The following is an 8,690-nucleotide window of genomic DNA, read 5'->3' as shown; positions in this document are numbered from 1 at the left end:
ATGAAATGGAAATGCTGGGGCAGAAATTTAGAGAGAAACCAGAACCAAAGTAGTAAGTAGGAGCTGATACAATTTGCCCATGTGGCTTTCAGATGAGCTATGTCTCTAGAGTCCAGAGGTTGGGGACTAGAGAAATGGCATTGGATCCATGTGAGGCTGGGCAGCTGAAAAAGAACTCCATGCATAGAACCTAGAGCCTTAAAAATCTGCCCTTTTTGTTGAAAAAGATATAGAAAAACCTTTCCTACCAGCTCAGAAGAACAGAAATAAAAATTATTTTTTGTCGAAGGCTTTGGGGGAAAGGGGAAGAGTTGTTTATGTGAAGTGTAACACCTGTGGGTTGTGCCAAATGTAGATGTGGTCTGAATTTATTCTACTAGGATGGTGCAGAAAACTTAAACCATGAAATTAGCATTAGAAGCTGATTTTGGACCATCGAATGACTTGAAATCCCCAGTGACAACACATCTAAAAGGACCCAAAAATGTTTTATTTTTTTCTCCCACATTCAGAGCAATCAAGATTTTCAGGGAAAAATAGGCTCTGCAGAAGATGAGCTCACAAATTAAAAAATTACAAACCACATGAGGAAATGAATCACCATGAAGGAGAGTCAAGACATAAAAACAAATGAAAACTAGCTACCCAAATGTGACCGTAATAAATCTGAGGCTCTGTAGATTTTGAAAGAATTAAACAGAACTTCTGGAAATGAAAACAATAGAGATTAAGGTTTTTAAGTGTTGAAAGGATAAGTATTAGTATGATGAGAAGGTTGTGTATCAGAAATAGATGTTTTTATTTTATACAATAATGATCAATATTATAAAAATATGGCAAAGGAAATCAGTCCTGAATATTCATTGGAAGGACTGATGCTGAAACTGAAACTCCAATACTCTGGCCACCTGATGTGAAGAACTGACTTATCTGGAAAGACCCTGATGCTGGGAAGGATCGGAGGCAGGAGGAGAAGGGGACGACAGAGGATGAGATGGTTGGATGGCATCATTGACACAAAGCACATGAGTTTGAGTAAGTTCCGGGAGTTGGTGATAGACAGGAAAGCCTGGCGTGCTGCAGTCTGTGGGGTCACAAAGAATCAGACATGACTGAGCGAACTGAACTGAAGGCAATTTTATGTCATATTTATTCATGTCCACTATGAAAGTCTATATTAAGTTCTTACTATATCAAAGCCAGTTAAGATGCAGTCCCTGACCTTGGGGTGCTCATATTCTAGGACAAAAAGAATAATAGTGCAAAATGAATGATAAAATATCACAGATGAATAGGCTACAGTGAGGGCCTAAAGGAGGGAGTGATCGAATCTATTGGGGTTGGGTGGAGGCAGTCAGAAAAAGCTTTGTAGATACTTGAGTTGAGGCTTAAAAGATGGGTGGGTATTTTCCAGATCCATAAAGAGGGAAAGCCATTAAAAGTAGAAGGTGTGTGGTTAAAAGAAAAAAAAAAAGTCAAGTCTGTGTCACTAAGTGTGAGGGTGAAGGAAAGGATAGAGAAGGAGACGGGGATAGGTTGTAAATAGCAAACGGTGATTTTCACAGAGAGATGAAAGAAAAAAAGCACAGTCACACTATAGTTAGGAGCCAGGAGTTAGACTTTCTGGTTTAAATCTTGGGTCTGCAATTTACTGGTAATATAACTTAGCTCAAGTTACTTAATCTCTCCATGTCTCAATGTCTTCAACTATAAAAGAGATAAGGACAATGCAAAAATCTTAAGAAGATTGTTGTGATCATTAAATGAGATGATGAGGATCAACACCTGGCAGTTTCTAACACATTTTAAACACTTAGTGAACACTAGCCCTTGTTATTTTAACTGCTAATCTTATAAAAACAGAGAGGATTTTGAGAGAGATGAATGCAAACAGCTAAGTCAAACTGTCACAGTATTTATTCAGCCAAAAGAATATTTAAGACACTGTATAAGGTGTCTAGGGTTAATGTAGTGAACAAAACAGACCCAGTTCCTTCCCTCAAGAAACTTACATTCTAAAAGGGAGGACAACTATCAAAAGGAGACAGAGAATGTTAAAATGTTAAGAGGAGGCAGAGAAAATGCATTGTGTTGGGACTTCCCTGGTGGCCCAGTGGCTAAGACTCTGTGCTCCCAAAGCAAGGGGCCCCGAGTTCAGACCCTGGTCAGGGAACTAGATCCCACGTGCTGCAGCTAAGATCTAGTGAGGCCAAATAAATAATTAAATATTTTTTAAAAAAGAAAATGCATTAAGTTGAGCAGTATCCCCTGGGAACATGTTATTAATGCCATTTCTCAGCTTCTACCCCAAACCTACTGAACTGAAAGCTGTGAACAGGGTCCAGCAATCTGTGTTTTAACAAATACTCTGATTCCGACACAAGCTAAAGTTTGAGAATTACTGCCCTAGGCTTTTGTTTCTTTAAGTTTCTTGTCAAGAGGTCTTTATCGCAGTTGGAAACAGCTTAACAGCAACTGGAATGGAGCCATTGAAAATTCCAGGTTCTCTTCTTGTGCTTCAGTTTTTCATGGATTGTTCTGAGAACTAATTTAGGTTTAAAAGGCCTTGTTTTTTTAAATTGAATCTTGGTAAAAATCATAAGAAAGAAATCAATAACTAATTAGAGCCCATTTGATTTTCCCTCTTTAGGACCTCCAGGGAAATAGAGTATGGGTCTCTTGTTTCCAACAGGGGGCTCCACAGTCAGCCAAAGGAACAAGGAGAGGATCCCTACCCAGGATCAGGAATGAGCGCCACCCGTACACAAAGGTTAACTGCCCAGGAGAATTTATTCTGTGGGTCCCGCCCACTGTCTGGCCTCTTGTAAGCTTCCTGAAGTACCTAAGTGGTCGGTCATAAAGTATCTTCTAAAGAAAGTAAGTTCAGTCAATGACAAGACTTTTAATTTGTGACTGGGAATATAAATTGAAACAATACTACCTGTGGGCTTCCTTTTTAACCTTTCTTCTGTAAATAATGCTCACCCTTTATCTTGAACATATGTTGAAGAAATATTTAATGAAATTTCATTCCAAGGGTTGCTGAATGATTCATCTTCCCAGGACTACCCCACATCTAGGTCAGGCTGGAGCAAATGGACAGTTCTATGAAAATTTGCATTTAACCTTATTTATTCTACAAGTTCAGATATGCATGTAGTGAGATTGACGGAATTTTCAATATATTGGTTTAATTGGAAAAATTCCATTAGACTGTTTCTCTCCCCAGTAGTCTCCATTCATTTTCCCCATCTCACCATTTCTGCATCATTAAAAAAAAAAAATCACAGTGGCTAAAACACTTTAATTCCCAGATCTACCATGTATTTGCACATGACTTTAAGAGGAAGGAATTCTCCAGTGATTCGCCTATAAACATTTGTAAATGGCAGTATCTTCATGTGTAAATGGAAGGTAATGGCTTTTGCCTGATGGGTTTTTAAAAAGCAGTGTGTGTGTAAATGATTTCTGGCTTCTTTGAGTCAAAGAATTTTATCAATTAAAGCAGAAAGATTCTGACATAACAACACCAGTTATTCCTGAGAAATAGAAGAATGTCCCTATGGGATAAACCATGAAGCTCAAAGGGCAAATGCATTAATTGAGTGAAACTAATAAATTATTGGAAAACACTTTTCTAAAAGAGGAAAATGTCATAAATATGAACAACAGTGTTATTATTAACTTTAAAAAGAAGCAGAATGTCTCACATTGCAGCCTACCAAAGTCGTCTTTCAAGCATCTTTATTCAGAAACAATGACCTACTACAATGTTTATTTAGAAACTAAAATTCCCAGTGTGGAATAAGCACTTATTCATTGTTGGAACTGTAGAAGCTTAAAAGGCTTTATTAGATGGAGGTGGTGAAAGCAGCCTACTGGCCTTCTTACAAATGAGAGTAAGATGTGCCCAGGAGAATTACCAGAAGTGCCGAGGTCTAATCTGAAGGGGGAATTGACAGCAGTAGATCAGAACCTACATAGTTGACATGCATTATTGAAAACCTAGGCTTAATAGTATAGTATCATGTTTATTTTTATCATTTAGAATAGTGAATAGCCCAAGGTAAGAGAAGTAAAAGTGATTATTAAAATATATATATATAGTTGACACTATTATTTTAGAACATTTACATTAAGGTATAAATGATGGTAAGTTCAATGTATCATGAGGACATTTGCAGTCTAATACAAGAGCTTGTTAATCTGAATTCATTTCTAATTGGAGAAATCACAACTTCTCTTTCCCTAGCAGCCACTCACTTGCCTCATTTCATCTATGAGGTCAACATCCTAAACCTTTTGCTGCCTTGCAAACTAGACCCATACAGTGTAAAATGCAGAGAATCAATACTGTTTCTTAGCTGGAAGTCTCCTATCACCTAGACTTCTCTATCCTAACACCTTTACAAGTGTCTTCGTATCTCATGGGACTTGGTAAAGATAGCCAATTTTGGAGGGAGAAGTGAATGTCAGCACAAACCAAATAGATACTCAAAATCTAAGAAATCCAAAATGACTACAGAGAATGACTTATATACTGTAAATTATCATAGAACCCTATAACCTCTAAAGAGCTTTGAGCTGTTTTCCCAGTGTAGGTAAGAGATCTGCACAAGTGTTTCTTAAATGAATAACATATAAATCAACAAATAATCGGATTTTGTTGATTCATGTAAACTATCATTATGGGACAGAGTAAAACAATCTGGTCTTTGCACAGTGCTTTGGTTTGGCTAAAACCTCAAGAACAATGTAGCAGTAAACAATTATTCTAAAATACCATAACAAGACGGTTGAGAAGTAGGAATCATGATATAATCCTGTTTCTGAAAGTCAAACGGACGAGCTAAGTTTTTTGATCTGTATTCTCAAAATTAATTCCCCATATTAAATCTCAAATTGGCACTGAAATAGTGTTATCAATTTCACAGAGTTTCAAGTATAACTCTAAGTCCACTGAGAATCATCTATTTATTTTCAGTGTCTTCAATTTTTTGCATATATATGATCTTTGGGGAAAAAGTAATATCTAATGCAAAGAGTTTGACTTTATATATGAATTCTGTGCACAGAGATTGACTGCTGCTGAGTCACCCGGGAGGCTCTGGGGAGAGCTACGTGGCACTGAATTTGATCATAGAAGACAGAATCACATTTTAAAAAGAATTTTCCCAGCAGTTCAGCTACACAGCAGAGATTTGCCATTTTTCTTTTCAGTCTTGGCTGCAAGTGCCACACGTGGGACAGAGTAGGGGGACTCTGGGACTCATGGGAAGGTATCTAGTCACTCTGACATGAATTGCACTACTGTCTTATTTTCTAAATGCTCCCAAATATAATGTGACATGAATGTAGCATTTTATAAACTTAACATGTAGTCAGAGAAACGATCCCATTTCATCATGATTCTAGCCCACTAGATTCTCTTCTAATTCTGAAGAGCAACCAGGAGAAAAATTGCTGTTGTTCAGTCATGTCCGACTCTCTGTGACACCATGGATTGCTGCACGTCAGGCTTTCCCATCCTTCACTGTATCCCAGAGTTTGCTCAAACTCATGTCCATTGAGTCGGTGATGCCATCCAACCATCTCATCCTCTATCGCCCCCTTCTCCTCTTGCCCTCTATCTTTCCCAGCATGAGGGTCTTTTCCAATGAGTCAGCTCTTTGCAACAGGTGGCCAAAGCATTGGAGCATCAGCTTCAATGTCGGTCCTTCCAATGAATATTCAGGCTTGATTTTGTTTAGGATTGACTGGTTTGATCTCCTTGCAGTCCAAGGGACTCTCGAGAGTCTTCTCCAGCACCACAGTTTTAAAGCATCAAGTCTTCAGTGCTCGGCCATCTTTAGTGGGCTTCCCTAGTAGCTCAACTGTTAAAGAATATGCCTGCAATGCAGGAGACCCTGGTTTGATTTCTGGGTCAGGAAGATCCACTGGAGAAGGGATAGGCTAACCACTCCAGTACTGTTGGGCTTACCTGGTGGCTTAGCTGGTAAAGAATCCACCTGCAATGCAAGAGACCTGGGTTCGATCCCTGGGTTGGTAAGATCCCCTGAAGAAGGGAACGACTACTCACTCCAGTATTCTGGCCTGGATAATTCCATGGACTGTATAGTCCGTGGGGTCGCAAAGAGGCAGACAAGACCGAGCAACTTTCACTTTCAGCCATCTTTATAGTCCAACTCTCACATTCGTACATGACTACTGGAAAAACCATAGCTTTGCCTATACAGACCTTTGTCAGCAAAGTTTCAGAGAACAATTACCGGGGCCCCATTGATGGGGCAGGAATGAAGTACCGCCAAGCTCAAACTAAGATATTAAGTCAGGCCTTGAACCTGGGCCTGGCATCCTTTCCAGGACAGCACAGTGTCTTCACAGAGTCTTGGCAGCTTGGGGGAGCCAGGAAGCGGGCTGCTGCTTGATGACGATGGCCTTTCTGGAGAACCTTAGGAGAGGTCCAAAGCTGAGCGCTTAGCCTCAGCACCCAGTGGATATGGACAAAATCACTGCTAAATGGATGTAAAGTCCCCTCTGGCTTGCTCCCATCTTGTTTATGTTCTTCTCTCTGCTACTTCGGAGCTAATTATGCGGTGTGCTGAGTGTCTCTGCTCCCAGATCTCATGCTGCCCGTTCTCTGACCGTTCGCCTGCCTATTATTTCTGTCAGTAGATAGAGGTCAGCCAGATAAGGCATCAGACTTTAATCAGCCTCCTCTCCCTCTTGTTAGCATCAGTAGAAAAATCTTTACAGAATGTTTCATATTTAGCTCTCAAGGATTGGGACATCCAGGGATTATTTATGGATTTCATTACTCACTTTATTCCATTCACTATTATTGTGAAGAGCTGAGGTTTGCCTATATTCCTAACATAATTTCAAGTTTGCAGAGGGGTCCTATGCCCTAAGGAATTGAACGTACTCAGTTCATTATATCTGTCCACTCAAACAATTCTGCTTTACAGAATACGGAAGGATGCAAGAAATACTTGTGCAGGATTAGAGGGTAGGAAGAGTAAAAAAAAAAAGAAACTATAAATATCTTCCTTTGAACAATAGAGCTATTTCTTAAAAGTTATTAAGAATTGGATTTATGCAAGCTACAATGAGGTACCACCTCACACTGGTCAGAATGGCCATCATTAAAAAATTTACAGAGACTTCCCTGGTCTAGGGGCTGGGATGCCATGTTCCCAATGTAAGGGGCCCAGGTTCGGTCCTTGGTCTGGGAAATAGAAATCGCATGCCCAACCTAAGAGTTCACATGCCACAACTAAAGATTCTGAATGCTGCAACTAAGACCCAGCACAGCCAAATAAATAAATAAATAAAAGTAAATATTTAAAAAATTATCTACAAGTAACAAATTCTGGAGAGGGTGTGGAGAAAAGGGAACCCTCCTACGCTGTTGGTGGGAATGTAAATAGGGAAAACAGTATGGAGGTTTCTCAAAAAGCTAAAAAGAAAGTTGCCATATGATCCAGCAGTCCCAGGGTATATATCCAGACAAAACTATAATTTAAAAAGATATATGCACCCCTATGTTCATAGCAGCACCATTCACAATACCCAAGACATGGAAACAACCTAAATGTCCACCAACAGATGGCTGGATAAAGAAGATGCAGTACACATATGCAGCGGAATAGCACTCAGCCATGAAAAATGCCATTTACAGCAATGAGAATGGATCTGGAAATTACCATACCACATGAAATACGTTAGAAAGAGAAAGTCAATTACCATATGATACCATTTATATGTGAAATCTAAAACGTAATACAAATGATTTGATCTACAAAACAGAACCAGACTCAGACACATAGAGAACAAATTTGTGGTTGCCAGGAGGAAGGAGGATTGGGGGAGGGATGGATTGGGAGTTTGGGATTAGCAGGTGCAAAGTATTATATATATAACGGATAAACATCAAGGTCCTACTGTATAACATAGGGGGTTATATTCAGTATCCTGTGGTAGTCCATAATGGAAAAGAATATGAAGGAGGATGCATATAGATATGTATAACTGAATTACTTTGCTATAGAATATAAACAAATACAACATTGTGAATCAACTACACTTCAATAAAATTTTTTTATGGGGTTTAGGAACATTTGGTTACATTTGAAATCCAGTAGAGGAGTTGACAATTCAAGGCATACCCTGCTATGAGCTCTTTTGCAGGTGCAAAGTATCTTTGTGAGGAAATAATTCCCTCCCCATTTGTCTTGTTTATGAATGTGAGTTTGAATCTATCAAGCTGTCTTTAAACACCTGTATAGCTAAATCTGCCAAGATGCTTTTCATTGACTACCTGGTAGATGAACAAATGCATTTTCTCGTGGCAACATGAGAAGTTGTTGGCCATTTCCACATTCAAAGGTGAGAAGTGCTTATCATAAATTGGACAAAAGACTTTTAATGGGCCACACCTGACTAGGTTCCGACAATTTGTGAACACTCATTCTCTGCCTAGGGGAGAAAAGCAAAGGGATCAGTTTATACAGCCACGTTTAGAAGCTTCTGCTTTATGTAATGTTAAATCTATTGGTTATTGTGTTTACATATATTTGGGTAGGAAAGACCCATTTGTTTTTAGGTTTCTAAATCTAATATCTTTGCAAATACTTTAATCACTTGCCTATGGAGTTTTCATTAGATTCAAAGGGTTATATAAGCTCATT

Source organism: Bos mutus, chromosome 9, assembly GCF_027580195.1.
Source record: "Bos mutus isolate GX-2022 chromosome 9, NWIPB_WYAK_1.1, whole genome shotgun sequence".
Taxonomy (NCBI): Eukaryota; Metazoa; Chordata; class Mammalia; order Artiodactyla; family Bovidae; genus Bos; species Bos mutus.
This window is presented reverse-complemented; position numbering follows the sequence as displayed.